The following is an 18,552-nucleotide window of genomic DNA, read 5'->3' on the forward strand; positions in this document are numbered from 1 at the left end:
TGGAAATCATAGTTAAAATCAGTGCCACAAAGAGTAGGCCCTAGAGCCAACATTGAATTTAGAGGCGTGGATATAGGCTGCTAATTGTTTTCTCTGAGCATCTCAATGTTTATTTTCAATTCTTTTAAGCCATGCAAAAGAATATATTTTATGGGACTGTACATGAAATATATTATTTTGATGAAGGTTAGATATTTATTCCTCCACCATCCCCCTCTACGATTCCTTTTCATTCTCACTATTCAGCAAGACACAACATACATTTCTGCTAAAAAAGATGTCCTTTTAATGCTTATAAATGTACCATGCATTTCCTAGAGGCATCTGTGTCACTGTACCACCCGGTACGTTCCCGGTACAGCCAATTCAGCAGCATTCATTCTTTCACCATGAAACAAGGGCACCACAAAATATGATAGTGCAGACAGTCGAGCTGGAAGGAAGGGAACAATTTTTATCACTTTAATAACCTAGTGGGGGAGCCCGTGGTTGGTGGGTATATGTAGACAGCCACTGAAGAGATTTGCGGAAAATAACTTTCTGCTCTTCTGTGAGCTGTTCTAGGAATGGAACGGATGACAGTGGTTGAATTATACTGTCTGGAGAAAGATCCGATGGAATTGCCAAAGTGAAATGGGGAGTTTACACACTGCTGTAACAGTCCCTTTTCACAGCAAAAAATTGGGGAGAGAAACCCATGTATCCATAATGGAGGCTACCACATACTCAGAAGAGGCTCCTTAAAGATTTCAAAGGACCATCTCTGTTTTGAGTGTTAGAACAAAAATCCTCTGCATGGTTTAAAAATAGGAGTGCCGTTGTGCACTCTAATTGTTGTTTTCTGAGTAGCATTGTATTCCGGAACTGGAAATGTTTCACCAGTGGCCCAGCTGCTATTTGGCAGTCGATAAATGTGTACCTAAGGCTGTTCGGACGTACATTTGTCCTGTTTTGACTGTTAGGCAAAGCCTGTCGATCACAGACAGGACACCAAAGAAATGACCCCCATGATCTGGGAGAAGACACCTGGTGTTTCAGGGACATTTCTTTTTATTGTTTTTCAATGAAGCTCCTGTTTTTTTGGGGGTTTTTTTTAACAGAAAACTTTGCTGAGCGGGCATATTAAACATGATGCCCAGCATAACTTCAGTGCCTTCAGTAAAACTATCACAACTGTTGTTATGCTGAAGGCATAGACATCTCTACCAGGCAGCCAAAATCTCTAAGGATGACAATGGGTCTTGATCAGATCATCAAAGTATATCCCTTCAATTCGCTGACAGACCAGCCATCATACTCTAAATGAGGGATTTACTACCTATTGAAATGTGTTCTGCTTGGCTGCAGAGCACATGCAATTCCAATGTAAAATGTGACCTTTTGAGCTGGAAGTGAGAAGCATGTGTTCCTCACTGCAGTTTCCCATGTCTAACACTCTGTACAACTGAGCAGGAGTTCAGTGTGAAAGAGTTTTTTAACAGAATGATAGTTATGGTGATTTGTAATAAAAACAGTGGTCCAGTTATAGAAAAGACACGGTTAAGGCCTGATTAGCAAGTCTCCAGCAGAGGTAAAAAACTGTAAAGGTCTTGACAAAAGAAATTGGCTTGAAACCGAAAAAAAGATGGGGTTTTCTATAAATACAAAGGGGCTGATTCTGATGCGGGTTGGAAATGCTTCCCGACTGAATCGGGTTGGAAATAGTTTCCAACCCACTCGGATCGGGACAGTCCGACTGAGGGAGTACAATGCATCCGGATGCTTCCCGATACGATTTGGTTGGACTACCATTGACTTCAATGGGAACATATGTTCCTAACCGCATCATAATTGGGCCCTGGGTCGTTCCCGGTCCGATTTGGAAGGAGCAAATGCCATTAGGAGGCCTTCCTAACCGCATCAGAATCAGGCCCTAGGAGGGAAACCTTTCTGACCCACATCAGAATCAGGCCCTAAGTGTTCAGGAAACTAATTGAAAGTTTACCACAATGCCATGTAGAATTTAAACAGTGAAATAGATAGTTTCTTGGACAGTATTAGTGCATTGCCTCCAGAAATAGTTTACAACGAACGGAAGAGTGTTACATAGAGATTAAGAATGTATTTGTGAGTTCCACACAGATGTGGTTTAAATGGAATACATAGAAGTATTCAGTTTGCAGGAAATAATGTGTGAGGTGTAGCTAGATACGCTACAACAGGAATGCAGAGAGTTTCTCAAGTACCAGTCAGTGTTTTTGAGGTCTACTCGGATACAGTTTTGCAAGGAACAGTGGTAAATATATAGTTCCCATGAAATTTGTAAAGTCCATCAACCTTAACAGGATTGCAAAATATATTGGGTGTTTTTGAAGTCCAATTGCATTTTAACAAGGAACACAGCAAATTACTTAATTCCCAAGGAATTATTAGTCTGGTCCAGCCACATGAGCTTTAGCAGTAACGACAACATTAACTTTGTTAACAGAAAATGTATTTCAGAGGTCTACCCAGATATGATGCTATAGGGATATTACAGATTATAAAGTGAATTTAATAGTTAAATTCTTGGAGAGGGGATTGTGGGTTTCACTCAGATCTGATGTAACAAGGCAATTACAAATAGTCAAATCCAAGGCAGATATTTATGATAAAAGTATGGCTGTGTTTATCTCAAAGCTTAGGGAGTCCTTTAGAAATTGTGATTGTCCACCAACCTTGTGGTTCGTCCACCCATTTTAGAGGAGGGGAACCACAGAGTTTCCGCCTGTGGAGCCTCATCCGACTCAAGTGGTGGAAACCCTTGACCCATCAATCTATCATCCAAAGGCCTACTGTGTCACAGTGACACTCTTTGGATTTGCCTTCCTGGTTTCGCAATCCAAGTCATAGCAGTCCCAGGGAGAAAAGCAAGCAACAGCTCAGAAACACACAATGGCCGCTGGTGAAGTTAAAAAATGGGAGAGCAAATACCTCTCTTGAATTTGGTCAAAAGGTTCATCCTACAGGGTAAGTGTGTCATGTTTGTCATAAGTTGCCTAAACACTAATGATATATTCCTAACCTGTTGAGTGACAGGCATGATGTACTTCCCCACCCATTCAGGGCTCACCCTTGGTACGAACATTTTGCAACAATGGTGGGAAAACTGTGGATTTGCAAAAAAATGTCAGTGAAAAGTTGGCTAAGTGTCTATACATAGTACAGGGAGTCAAGAAAATCTGGTTATGGAAGATCACATGGACATACGTTTTAGAAAATATTTTCAGCATACTTGTGACTTTACTTTTCCATCCAGCCCTTCCAGAAATAATCTCAGTCTTACATGAGTCAGGCCAGATATGGAAGGGCAGCATGTATAAAACGTACACATTTCACATTGCTGGCTGTAGACAGCAGTGCTAGATAATCTTGCTGGCTCATAAAGCAACGCCACTTCTCAGTTACATAGAGCTCACAGAATTATACAGCAGCAGATAACACTGTATTTACATGCCCAGGGCTGAGGCAGTAGTAGTGATATAAAAAAAGCTTTATCAACATAGATGGCAAAAGGCTTCCACGCAAGCCATAATTAATACTGGTAGCAATTAATAAAAACCTACAATAATTCTCCTACACTCAACAAATGCCGAAATATTTGCTTTATATTTGGATAATCCACAGGGCACCAACCACTAGTAATTAGGAAAAGACCCCAGAGGTCACTATAGCCCCATTCCGACGACAGTCCAACCCTTAAAACATGTATGTACATGAGATAGTTTGTCCGTGGGGCGATAGTCGTCATGGCTTACTGCTGGAAACAGCAGCCTAGGCGTGAACACACAGATCTGCTGCAGGAGGCTCCCTCCTCTCATTTTTAGCCTTGCAGAGTTGCTTGTTGCAAACAAAGCTGCCCTCAATTTACAGGACAATATTTTCAATGCTTTGGCTCTAAGGGGAGAGCCGGATTCTGTCAGCAGCTGTCTATGAATTTGCTGTATTGATCATCCCCAGCCTGTATGAGCTGTCACCTTGAGTGTGTTGTTTTGTAGTTCAACCACAGCTTTTTGTCTTCCTAAAATTATTAGCAATGTTCTTATTTACGCCATTGAGAGCTGAATGTGCACTTATAAATTTTCAGAATGGGAGTTGCCACAGGTAATACTAATAGATTTCCATTGCACATTATCAAAAATACATGTGTAAGTAGTGCACTTTTCCATATGCAAAGGTTTGTGCCTCTATCTGCAGCGTCACAGCCATTCTATCAAATATCTAACCTCACAGAATGAAATTGGCCAGTGACATTCTATACTGTAATGGCCTCACAACAAGTGACACTATGCAAGAAAAAGAGCCTGTACGTTCTAAGCCATGTTTCCATTCTGGAAGGACTGTTAGAAGCTGTTTCACAAATAATGAGCTTGGTCACTACAGCTTCCAGTGACTACATACATCCTGATATACTGGCTCATTACTTCTACCCTCCACAAGACACAATTAAGAAATACCAAGCTCATATACCTCACAAAGGACAGTTGCAATTGTTTAGTTCCCGTATAATGTGCCCCCCCCCCATTCTGCACTGCTTACCTCTAGGTGGTAGCAATGAATTCATCCTGGTTTCATGCTGTTCTTCAGGATCCTGCACAAACATATGATGGATGGGATGTTGAACAAATAAAACATTTACCCCAAGTCAAGAGATCTGGGTTAAATCCATTGGTTCGAGGCATGTGGGCTGCTGAATTCATATCTATAGCATAGATCGCCGCCTAGTGTTGGGCCCGGATGATTGCACATTGTTGTCCTGGAAGAGTCTTCGAAGTATCACGAGATAGGTGGCTCCTCCCCTGGACTACAGTGCGCATGGGCATCGACTCCATCCTCAGATTGTTTTTTTCCGCCATTGGGTTCAGATGTCATTTCGTTATCTCCAGTTCGGAATCAACTTAATCTTTTCGAGGCCAAAATGCCTTTTTTTCTATACGTCGGTATTTTTCGCGTTCGGTGCCCCGGTTCGATTCCGACTCAGTTCCCGAGTTGGATTTCCAGGGAGTCGAGTTACTCTTCGGTGATCGAGGCCCAGTCGACGCAGCAAGACCCTCGACAACACGACATGGAACGGAGCCCGTTCAAGAAGTGTCCCGTGTGTGGATCGAAGTACCCACACATCGACGTCCACCCGGTGTGCAACAAGTGCCTGTCGCCGGACCACAATGAAGCCAGCTGTATGGCTTGTTCAAAGTTTCGTTCAACGAAGACTCTTCGGCTTCGGCGCGTGGCGCGCATGGCGGCCCGGCAGTCGGCCCCAGCACCGGTGGACATCTTCGACGACGAAGAAGCGGACGAACAAGAGGTTCAACTGCAGATTTCACCTCCTACGGTGGACATCGAATGCGAATACGACGCGGATGTCGAAGGCCTCGATGTAGAAGGAGTCGTCGACGAGGTAGGAGACGACGATGAGGCCTATGGGGCCATGGAAGATAGCTCAGAGGAAGAGCTATGCCCCGTTCGAACATTTACAAAGGCTCAGGTCGAGGGATCGCCACGCGGCCTTACCCAAGACCTTATACCAGCATCCACGGCCCCGCCTTCTGGCCCTGCTACGGACACCTCGGCGGAGCCGCCATTGTCGAAACCGAAACTGAAACCATCGGTGTCGACAACAACTAAAATGGCCGAAGCGCCATCGAAACCGAAGACGTCTGCTCCCCCATCGACGCAGTCATCTTCCGAGGTGTCGAAGCGGTCGACGCCGAAAAAAGCTGTCGACCCGGTGAAGGTGCCGAAAGTGGTCAAGGTCGTCGAGCCGAAGCCAAAGAAGGCCGCCGACTCGGAGCCGAGAAAGACCGTCGAGCCAAAGCCCAAGAAGGCCATCGAGCCGACATCAGACAAGGGCGTCGAGCCGAAGACCGGAACCCCGACGCCAGTGGTCAAGGCCGCCGATCCGAAGCCGTCGCCGTCCGCGTCTGCGGCCAAGGACAAGAGTCGTGGCGCCCCTAAGGAGGATGCTCCGACGCCTCGCTCCGAGAAGCAGAAGTCATCGACGCTCATGTCTTCCCCTGGGGGTGGACAAAAGTTGTCTGTCGGGTCGACGAAACCGTCCGCTTCCTTTACGAAGCAGGCCTCGGACTCCCTGAAGCGAATTACGGACAAAGCTTCAACGTCGGTTCCGAAGACACCCTCCGCCCCGACGCCCGTTGTCTCGACGCCAAAGACTTCGACGCCGATCCTCTTCACGCTGCCGCCGAAGGTGGCGCCAAAGGCCTTCGCACCCCGCTCGGTGCCCAAGGACTCTGTGGTATCGAAGCCGACTCGCCCGGCTGGAAGTTTGCTGCCTCAACAACACTTGCTGGAGGAGCAAAGAGAGCATTTAATCGATGCCGACACCGGGAAGCTTACGCTTCACAATAGGAAGGTCACGGCGACGCAACCTTTGGAGTCGTATACCATTCCTCTAAAGCGCAAAAGGCCTGCTCCAGATTCCATGGTCTTGGTCGAACCAATTGTTCCACAGTCTCAAAGGATTGCGACACCCTCACCCACCTATTCTGATGGGGAGGATGCTGGGGAGCAAGACGAGGAATATAATTTCCCAGCCAACACAGAGCCTGATGAGCAACAGGACTCCTGGATAGGGGCAGGTGACCAAGGGGATCAGCACACCATCCAAGACCCTCAGGTGTACAATGTTAAAACCTCTCCCACAGAGGATTCAGCGGCATTTAATGCCTTAATTGAAAGGGCAGCCAAGAACCACGATGTAGAACTCCATGCTGACCCTGTGGATGTGGACTTCCTTTTTGACACTTTCTCCGCTGCTGAAAAGACTGTCAAGACTCTTCCTATGCTAAAGGGGGTCCTGAAACATGCTGCTGACATCTTTAAGGAGCCCACACGGTCAAGGGTGGTCAACCCTAGAATCGAGAAGAAATACAGAGCGGCACCTGGCGATCCCACCTATATCAAGGGCCAGCTGCTGTTGGATTCTTTGGTGGTTTCTAATGCCCGCAAAAGGGCGAATTCGCAGACCACCGGTGAAGCTCCTCCCCCAGACAAAGAATCGAAAGTGCTGGAGGCATCAGGGGAGAGAGTAGCAGCTCAAGCTGCCAATATCTGGCGTATATCAAACACGCAGGCGCTCTTGGCACGTTATGACAGGGCACACTATGACACACTAGAGACCCTATTGCAACATCTACCAGACCAATATAAAGAGGCAGGGGAGATGCTTATCCAGGAAGGGAAGCTCATCACAAACGCTTCCATTAAGTGCGCCCTAGACGTTGCGGACACTGCGGCCAGAGCAATTAATACCAGTGTAATGCTCAGACGGCAAGCATGGCTCAGAATCTCAGGTTTTAAACCAGAAATCCAAACTACCATCCTTAACCAGCCAGTAAACCCTGACAGGTTATTTGGTCCAGAGGTGGATACCACCCTGGAAAAAATAAAGAAAGATACTGAGACTGCCAAATCCATGGGAGCTCTCCAGTCCCAACAGTTTCGAGGGAACACTTTTCGTCGCTCAGGCAATCGAGGTGTTAACAGACGCCAAATGTCACAGCAGACACAGTTCAATAAAGGTGGGGAGCAATCCTCGTACACCAAGCAAAGTAGAGGAGGATACCGGGGCAACAGCGCCAAGGGCAGAGGCAGAGGCAACAACAACTCCCGTTCCTCTGCCACCAACAAGCAGTGACTCCCTGTCACTGCCCCCCGACCATCAAACACCTGTCGGGGGGAGACTCCAGCAGTTCCTGCCAGTCTGGAACTCCATCACCACAGACAGGTGGGTCAGGAAACTTAACCAGTTCGGCTATTGTTTGGAGCTAACATCCACTCCACCCAACATACCACCAAAGCACCGTCCTATGTCAGCAGAGCATTTGCACTTATTGCAGCAGGAGGTTCTTGTCATGCTGCAAAAAGGCGCAATAGAGCTCGTGCCAGTGGAGGAAGAAGGCACAGGGGTGTATTCCCTGTACTTCTTAATCCCAAAAAAGGACGGGTCCCTCAGACCTATTCTGGACCTGAGGCCCCTAAACCAGTACATTCTCTCAGAACACTTCCACATGCTAACACTGCAGTAGGTTCTTCCATTGCTCACTCAGGGAGACTTCCTCGCAACCTTGGATCTCAAGGATGCCTACTTTCACATCCCACTCCATCCATCCCACAGGAAATACCTCAGGTTCACCATTCAGAATCGGCATTACCAATTCAAGGTCCTTCCTTTCGGGGTGACCACAGCCCCCAGAGTGTTCACGAAATGTCTGGCGACAGTGGCGGCGCACCTCAGGAGACAAAACGTCCATGTCTATCCTTATCTGGACGACTGGCTGGTTCAGGCAAAATCAGCCCAGCAGTGCGCCGCCGACATGTCCCACACCATTCATCTCCTTCACGGTTTGGGCTTCTCACTAAACTATCCGAAGTCGCACCTTCAGCCGGCACATGTGCGGCAGTACCTGGGAGCGACCATAGATACTCTGGCAGCCACGGCTCAGCCAAATTCAGTGAGGATCGACAACATCCAGTCGCTGATACAAAAGTTCAGACCGCAACACTCACTTCCAGCGAGAGTGTTCATGCAGTTGATAGGCATGATGGCCTCCTGCATCTTCATAGTCCCGCATGCGAGGTTACATATGCGTCCGCTCCAAGAATGCTTGGCACATCAGTGGGCTCAGGGACAGTTGAAAGACCTAGTGTTGGTGACCGGTCGGGCGTACAACTCTCTGCATTGGTGGAATCCACACAACCTTTGCAAGGGCCGACCGTTCCAAGAGCCTGTGCCACAGATTGTCATGACGACGGACGCATCTCTCCAGGGATGGGGAGCTCATGTACTCCACTACACGGTGCAGGGACTATGGTTGACGCAGCAAAGGAAGATGCACATCAACTACTTGGAACTGATGGCAATCTTCATGGCACTGAAGTCCTTCAAAGTACATCTGTGCAACAAGGTCGTGTTGATCCGGACGGACAACATGACGGCAATGTACTATATCCAGAAGCAGGGAGGTACACACTCTCCACAGCTGTCTCACCTGGCTCAGAGCATGTGGAAGTAGGCCATTCAGAGGAACATCTTCCTCATGGCGGAACACCTCCCGGGCAAGGACAATCAGATGACGGATCTGCTCAGCAGGTACAGCCACCAGGTGCACGAGTGGGAGTTACACCCATCAGTACTCCGCCCGTACTTCCAGCAGTGGGGTCATCCAGAGATAGACCTGTTTGCCACAAGGGAAAACGCAAAATGCCAAAGCTTTGCCGCCAGGTTCCCTCACCCACAGTCGCAGGGCAATGCGATATGGATGAACTGGTCAGGCAGATTTGCGTACGCTTTTTCCCCATCACCTCTCATACCGCTGGTGGCAAGAAAGCTAAAGCAACACTCGATGACACTCATCCTGGTTGCTCCAACGTGGGCACGCCAACCATGGTACACCACGTTTCTAGAACTCTCCGTGGTACCGCATCAAAGGCTGCGTCTCACACCCACTCACACCCAGGCTCTTGACGCAGAAACATGGCGACATTCAGCACCCAGATCCGCAACAGCTCAACCTGGCGATCTGGCTCCTGAGGTCTTAGAATTTGGCTACCTTGACTTGCCCCCTGAATGCATGGACATCATCCGGGAGGCAAGAAAGCCCACTACCAGAGCTTGCTATGCGGCGAAATGGAAGCGGTTTGTCATTTACTGTACAGAACACAACATCAACCCGCTAGATGCATCCATTCCTAATATCATCTGCTATTTGTTACATCTTTACAAATGCAATCTAGCATATGCTTCCATTCGGATACACTTATCCGCCATAGCGGCTTATCTCCAAAACAGGCAGCACCTCTCTGTTTTCAGGGTGCCTGCCATTAAAGCCTTCCTAGAAGGGCTGAAGCGGGTCATCCCTCCCAAGACCCCGCCAGCTCCTGTGTGGAACCTCAACGTGGTCCTCACCAGGTTGATGGGCTCACCTTTTGAGCCTCTCCATTCCTGTGAGATTCAATTCTTAACATGGAAAGTGGCTTTTCTCATTGCCATTACCTCTCTACGACGTGTTACTGAGCTACAGGCGCTCACTGTACAAGAGCCATTTATTCAAATTCATTCCAACAGGGTGGTGCTGCGCACTAACCCTAAATTCCTTCCTAAGGTGGTTTCGCAGTTTCATGTTAATCAAACCATCGAACTGCCCGCATTCTTTCAGAACCCTGAAACAGTAGCAGAAAGGATGCTCCACACTCTTGATGTCAAAAGAGCGTTGATGTACTACATCGATAGGACAAAAGACTTTAGAAAGACACAACAGCTCTTTGTTGCCTTCTCAGCCCAGCACAAAGGCAACCCCATTTCCAAAGCAGGTATAGCCAGGTGGATCGTTAAGTGTATTCAGATTTGCTATCACAAGGCTAAGCGCACTTTAACGGTCCCCCCCAGAGCCCACTCCACCCGCAAGTTGGGGGCCTCTATGGCTTTCCTTGGTAATATCCCTTTGGAAGATATTTGTAGAGCAGCCACATGGTCTACACCACATACCTTTACCAAACATTACTGTGTAGATGTGCACTCCAAGCAGCATGCAGCTGTAGGGCAGGCTGTTCTTAAGACACTATTTCAGACTTCTGCAGCTGGCACAGGCGGCCGCCGTTAATGGAGGGACTGCTATGTATTCCATGCTATAGATATGAATTCAGCAGCCCACATGCCTCGAACTGAATATGCTACTTACCAGTATGCATCTGTTCTTGGCATGTAGGGCTGCTGACATTCATATCGCCCGCCCTCCTCCCCGGCGCCTGTAGCGGCTGCAGACTTTTCTTGCATTTACTCTTCGGCATGGCCATCGCTTACACTATTACACTCCATCTTTGCCACAATGGCTAAAAACAATCTGAGGATGGAGTCGATGCCCATGCGCACTGTAGTCCAGGGGAGGAGCCACCTATCTCGTGATACTTCGAAGACTCTTCCAGGACAACAATGTGCAATCATCCGGACCCAACACTAGGCGGCAATCTATGCTATAGATATGAATGTCAGCAGCCCTACATGCCAAGAACAGATGCATACTGGTAAGTAGCATATTCATTCTTTTGCTCAACATGCCAACCCAGTTTGGACCCAGCCAGATGCAAATCAGCCTTGACCCTGCTCCTCATGGCAATAGTCCAGCCTGCACTGCCAAGCCAGGTCCTCCCTGGACTGAAACAATCATCCTGGAACTGGTTTTGGGGTATCAACCCTCATCAGCCTGGCTAGCTTGAATTCAGTGGCACAGCAATCAAGGGACCTACGTCTGTTCATACCCATCCAACTTAGGGCGAAAAAAGCTGTGCAAACAAATAATGGACGGAATGCTGAGCAAATCAAACATTCACCCTCAGTCAAAAGATCTAGGTTCAATTAATTGATCTTTTGCCAACCATGCCGCCCCAGTTTGGGCCCAATCATATGCAAATCAGTCTTGACCCTTATCCTCATGGGAACTGTCCAGCCCAAACTGCCAAGTCAGGTCCTCTCTAGACTGCAAACCAGCATTCTGGGTCCAGTTTCCGGACATCACCCCTGAACAGCCAGGCTAGCTTGAATCCAGTGGCACAGCAAGCAAGGGACCCACGTCTGGGCATACCAATCTCACTTAGGGTGAAAAATGCTGCACAAACAAATGATGGGCAGAATACTGAACAAATCAAACATTCACCCCTCAGCCAAGAGATCTGAGTTAAATCCATTCCTAGTTTGCTTACCATGCAACTCCAGTTTTGACCCAGCATTCCATTCCGTCCATCATCTATTCTCATTTGTCGCTCTAGGTGGGAAGGGTATGCCCAGACATGGGTCCCATGCTCGCTATGCCACCGGATGATAGCTAGACAGGCTGATGAGGGGTGATACCCCGAAACCGATTCCAGAAAAGGGCGGAAAAACCTGTGCAAACAAATGACGGATTGAATGCTGAACAAATCAAACATTCACCGCAGTCAAGGGATCTGGGTTAATTCCATCATTCTTTTGCTCAGCATGTCACACCAGTTTGGACCCAGCAGTATCTAAATCAGTCTTGCACCTGATCCTCGTGGCAACAGTCCAGCTCTAACTGCAAGCAGGTCTCCCTGGACCAGAAACAAGCATCCTGTGACCGGTTTCGGTGTATCACAAGTCATCAGCCAGGTTAGCGTGAGTCCAGTGGCACAGCAAGCAAGGGACTCACGTCTGGCATAACCCATCCCACTTAGGGTGAAAAATGCTGCACAAACAAATGATGGACAGAATGCTAAACAAATCAAACATTCACCCCAGTCAAGAGATCTGGGTTAAATCCATTGCAATTTTGGTTACCACGTCACACCAGTTTGGACCCAGCAGTATCTAAATCAGTCTTGACCCTGCTCCTCTTGGGAACAGTCCAGCTCTAACTGCCAATCCAGGTGCTCCCTGGACTGGAAGCAAGTATTGTGGAACCAGTTTCGGGGTATCACACTTCATCAGCCAGGCTAGCTTGAATCCAGTGGTACTGCTGGCAAGGGACCCACATTTGGCATACACATACTACTTAGGGCGAAAAATGCTGTGCAAACAAATGATGGATGAATGATGAACAAATCAAACATTCACCTCCAGCCAAGAGATCTGGGTTAAATCCATCATTATTTTGCTCACCATGCAACCCCAGTTTGGATCCAGCATTCTGTTTAACATCTGTTCTTTTTGCATTTGTCGCCCTAAGTGGAAAGGGTATGCCCAGACATGAGTCTCGTCCTTGCAATGCCACCGGATTCAAGCTAGCCTTGCTGATGAGGGGGGATTCCCCAAAACCAGTCCCAGGTTGCTTGTTTCTGGGCCAGGGAGGACCTGGCCTGGCAGTTCGGGCTGGACTTTTCCCGGGTGGAGCAGGGTAAAGACGGATTTCCATATGACTGGGTGCAAACTGGAATGGCATGGTGAGAAAAATTAAACAATGGATTTAACCCAGAACTATGACTGGGGTGAATATTTTATTTGTTCAGCATTCCGCCCATCATCTGTTCTTTCTTAAGGATGTATCATTGTTGGCAAATGCAACTGTGAACAGGAGAAGCTAGAAACTGGTCACGTAGAAGCCACATGGCTCATTGCTACCACTACCTGGTGCTAGGTCGACCCATACCTCAGGGAACAGAGAGGGACCCAATGCAGCTCTCTGTCTCTGGAGGCATGGTGAGAGCGAACACCTGACCTGCATCTGTAGTGGCAGAATAACCAGGGACAAGAAGGGTCTGGGGGCCAAAAACCTAGGGTTTAATGAAGGATGGTGGAAAACTTACACCGGCTGGAGCTTCGCAAGACACTGTCTTGGGCCAGTGGTGGATGGAGCTGGATACTTTGACTCTGATTCCACCTATGCTACCTTGTCATATACTGTGGTAAGATCAAGCAACTCACTAATACCACCCAAGTCTGTGACCAAGTGGTAAAGGTGGAATCATAGTAGAGGGAGAAATCGCAGACAGGCCTCCGGTTTCAGCCCAGGCTTCAGAGACCCATGCATAAAGCAAAATTGAAATATTCACCTCTTGCCTTGTGTGCTTTCTGAACCTATGTGGAGTTAAGACTGCTCCAGCCACATCCCAATACATGTGCAGAGGGTTTCTCAGCTTTGGGCCTGGAAAGGCTGGCGGTAGGGATAAGAAACAGTGAGTGACATACAGTCCCATTATCTTTGAGTGAACAATGTAGCAATCCTTTGCTCTGGTTACTCAACACTAATAAAATGTCAGTAAACCCTTTCACTGCTAGGCCTCCCTCCCCCGTGCTAAGCCTTTTTTGGAGTATTTGGGATAGTTTCTGCTTAGGCCTCCATAACGTTTTTTTTGTACACATAAGCTATCCCCACCAAATTTGCATCCAGTTTTTCCAGCATCCTGGGGATTCTAGAAGTACCCAGGGTTTGTGGATTCCTCTGGAGGGTACTGAGAAATTAGCCAAAATATAGCTAAAGTTTGTTTGCTGGGCTAAAATCACTGTATTTCTCGCTTTCAGGAACAGGCAGACTTGATTCAGAAAACTACATTTGTTTTACCACTGTATTGATATTTTACTGGGAGATTGCCAATTTTTCCTATTTTTTGTGCTTTCAAACTCTTCCAGTTTGTGATGGAAACGGGTGTGAAACCAATGGTGGATCCCAGAAAACAATACATTTCTGAAAACTATACAACATTCTAACTTCAGCATGCATTCATTTGTGTAGACCCTTCAAGGTTTTCCCAAAGAAACATAAGTGTATTTTGGGGGGAGAGGATATGGCCTAACAGCTAGGGCAGTCGACCATGAAGCTGGGGGACCCGGTTCGAGTCTCTGCAGGGACGCTCAACATCCTGTGATTCTGGGAAAATCACGTAATTTCCCCATGATAAAAATGAATGCATCCATCTGTAACGCAACAGGTGCTCATGTAAAGCGCTCATTTAAAGTGCTCTGATACCTTCGGAAATAGTTTGCACTGTATGGTAAAAAAGTGCTCCATTAAAAAAAATTGAAAATTATTCTGAAAAAACATCCATTTGTGACAACATTTTCAGCTGTAACTTCTCGTCACGATGGCTAATTTACAAAAGGAGTACACCATTACATCTGCTAGACCCTTCTGGTTGCGGAGGTATACAAGAATTGTGGGTTTTCCAAACCTCGAGGTTCCCAGAGCCAAAAATGTAACAGCACCTTGTAATGGTTTTTCGTTGTATACATGATATAGAGCAATTCATATAGTAAAATATTCAAAGTGAAAAATAGGTATTGAGGAAACCTATGTATTTCCGAAATGGGCACAAGATATGGAGTTTAAAAGCAGTGGTTATAGTCACATCTCTGAATTTGTGTGTACCCCTACTAGCATGTGAATTGGAGGGAATTCTCAAAATGTCTTCTTTCTTACTCACTTACTTACATTTGGAGGGCACAAATGCAGAGAAATACAATTGGCAATGACACTTGTTCTACTACTCTTCGTTCCCCTAAGTCTCCCTATACAAATGGTACCACACTTGTGTGAGTAGGCCTAGGTCCCATGATAAGAAAGGGCCCAAAAAACAAAATGGACACACCACATTTTTCCACTGAAAACTTGCATTTTTTGCAATGTGCCTAGCTGTGAACTGTGACCCATAAATGAGCCGGCACATAGGGAAACCTAGTAGACCTGTACCTTTTTTTTAAACTAGACGCCTAGGAGAAGCTAGAGTTGGGTGGCTCCCACCAGGTTTTCTTACCCAGAAGCCATTGCAAGCCTCAAACTTTGACTTAAAAAGCAAACTGTCCCCACATTTCTGTAATGGAAAGTACTGGATTCTGCAAGGAGCAACTCATTTCCTACCATTATTACTATTCCCCCCACATCTCCCCATAAAAATGTTACCTCACTTGTGTGGGTATGGGCTAGTGGCTGTGACAGGTAGGGCGCCAAAACTCAACATGGACACAACACTTTTCCACTGAAAATTGGCATTTTTTTGTGCAATGGGCCGAGCCACAGATTTTGGGCCCTAGCTCAGCCAGCACCTAGGGGTACCTAATAAAAATTTACATTTTTAAAAACTAGACACCTAGGAGAATCCAGGGTGAGGTGACTTGTGATACTCCCATCAGGTTTTCCTACCCAGAACCTGTTGCAAACATCCAACTGTGACTAAAAAATAAATGTTTCCTCACATATCTGAAATGGTAAGTTCTGGAATCTACAGGGAGCAACACATTTCCTACCACCTACCATTTCCCCAAGTCTCCGATAAAAATGGTACCTCACTTGTGTGGCTGGGTCTAGTGCCTGCGACAGGAACAGAACAAACTGAGGTCAATGAGTGACCCTTGGCGAGGACTCCCATTGAGGTTAGTTTGTTCCGTTCCTATCACAAGCACTAGCCCCAGCCACACAATTGGGGAAATGCTGGATGGTAGGAATTGTGTGGATTCCTTCTGATTCTGGAAGAATACCTCACAGAAATGCAAGGAAAATATGAGATTTTAGCCAAATGATGAGGTTTGCAAGGCATTGTGGGTAAGAAAACTGTGAAGGATCCACAGGAGGCACACCACCCTGTACACCCCTGGTGTCTAGTTTTCAGAAATGCATGGATACTAGGCTTTCATGGGTGGACACCGAACCCAGGCCCAAAATGTTGGTGTTGACACAATGCGTCTTGGACCCCACCCTTTTGCAGGCACTAGGCCCACCCACACAGGTGAGGTACCATTTTTTTCAGGAGATATGTGGGAACTCTGGGTGGCAGCAGAGTCCAGTACTTTGAGGGATCCACACATCCCACCTTGGAGTCACCCTGGTGTCTAGTTTACAATAATATCTAGAGTTGGTAGATTTTTCATAGACAGTGTACACCCTGGTAGAGAAAGACAAATATTATTGCACCAATATGTACACACACATGCTAGTTGGATTTGGCACGAGGATGAATGAAAAGTTCAAAATATAAACTTTATTACCAAAAGATTTAACAAAAATGTAATTCACTTGTTAATAATATAATTGAAAGTTGAGAAGACTGAACCAATGACTCACCACTCATAAGCTTTAAATCCACAACAAGACACCAACCGCTTTCCAGGCCATTCACACTCCTTTCATACATCACATACACAAAACCATTCACCCTACAGGCGTGGGCCCACCACATTGCAACACTCACATCAACAAACAACGCCATTCAATGGACCATTACTTTCATATGGCCACAGGACTGGCACAGCAATCACACCACCTCGCAGCTCACTGGGTGTGTGGGATGGCAGTTGGCTGGTAATGTGTGTGTAGTGACCAGCAGCAAATCACTACACACACACCACCAGCCAAAGACCAACCACACAAACTGCCAGTGTGCACACCACTAGCCAGATAGTTCAGACACAATAATTACACTGCCTGGAAGGTGGTGGAATGTGTGGAGTGGCGTTTTGGTGATTGTGTGTGTGTGTGTGTGTGTGTGTGTGTATAGTGACTTGCTGCTGGTCACAACATACATACATGGCAGCCAAACGCCAGTCCACACACACCGCCAGCCAAGTGCAAGTCCACACACACTGCCAGCTAAACACCAGTACACACATGCACAGCCAGCCAAATCCCAGTCCATGCAAACAGCAGCCAAGTACCCGTCCACGCACACTGGCAGCTAGATGCCAGTCTATACACACCGGCAGCCAAGCTCCAGTCTACACACACCGTCAGCCTAGCTCCAGTCTACACACACCGCTCGCCAAGCAATAGTCTATACACATAATCAGCCAAGCACCGGTCCACACACGCCACCAGCCAAGTGCCAGTCTACACATACCGCCAGCCAAGCGCCAGTCTACATACACCATCAGCCAAGCTCCAGCCTACACACACCATCAGCCAAGCTCCAGTCTACACACACCATCAGCCAAACGCCAGTCTACACACACCGCCAGCCTAGCAATAGTCTATACACACCATCATCCAAGCACCGGTCGACACACACAACAAGCCAAGTGCCAGTCTACACACACCACCATCACAAACACAAAAACACAAACTAATTTGAAGGAGATGAAAAAACAACTATGACTACAAACACAACAGGTCTAACTAAATGCATCAAACAACCGCCAACTGTGAAACTGAACAAAAAGTATAAAACGATACACACTAGTCACTGCACTCTTACTCTCACGGTTGCTCCCAATACTTAAGTCGCGCTTGGTACGATTTAGAACATGCTGGCACACACAGCCCAGGATTAGAATGACTCTCGAAGCCTCACATATGACTCTCCTTTTCCAGGCCTCTTTGGAGACAGACTCTACATCTCCTACAGGGAAAAGTATTTTTGAGTGTGGGAAGAATGTAATCAGGAAAGTAGGGATCTTTCAATCTAGCCACATCCTCCACCACTCCACATCTAGGAACACTTCCCTGCTCCACTACAACAAGGATGCCTATTACATACTGCTGCACTGAACAAAAGTCATCTTTGAATCTGGAGAACAATCCTTAAACACAACAAAAGCATTGAAGGTTTCCAAATGAAATGAATGAACAGTTATTTTTTTCTTCCAAATGTATGACTTACGAACAGCACTGTAAGGCTCCATCCAACCTCTGATCTACACTACCCATGTGCTTATTTGAATTTAAAATGCAGACAGGTTTGCACACTTCAGCAACCTCACCCTAAATAGTCCCAGGTGAAGTACTTTCATCATGAACGGTTATCAGCATGTGGACATTACTCCTGTCTGAAACTTTCACAGCTAGGCGCTCATCACTGCGCAAGGCACTGCAGTGTCCCCTCTGAAGATTTTTTACCTACAAGCTTTTTAGCGTAACCTTAACAGTTAGAGCAGATTGTGCCACAAGGAACAGTGTTCACTCCGTCGTCTGACTGATCTGCAAAAACTCCCCCCCGTAAGTAGAAGGACTTACCCTAATGAGGTCCTCTCTCCTAAATGCCTTCAAGTGCGTCCCCGGAGGAATCTAATGACTTCAGCACGCTCTGACATCATCAGATTGCCGGGGCGTGGGGGGGGGGAGCACTTCTGTTGCTACCACCAAT

General features: G+C 47.0%; 1 protein-coding gene across 18 annotated transcripts in view; it reads left to right on the forward strand.

The window, feature by feature from the left end:
- Nucleotides 1–18,552, forward strand: part of EPB41L3 (erythrocyte membrane protein band 4.1 like 3) — an 860,969-nt gene that overhangs the window by 830,739 nt on the left and 11,678 nt on the right. The window lies entirely within an intron of this gene.

The sequence above is a fragment of the Lissotriton helveticus genome, chromosome 4_1 (genome assembly GCF_964261635.1).
Source record: "Lissotriton helveticus chromosome 4_1, aLisHel1.1, whole genome shotgun sequence".
NCBI classification, from domain to species: domain Eukaryota; kingdom Metazoa; phylum Chordata; class Amphibia; order Caudata; family Salamandridae; genus Lissotriton; species Lissotriton helveticus.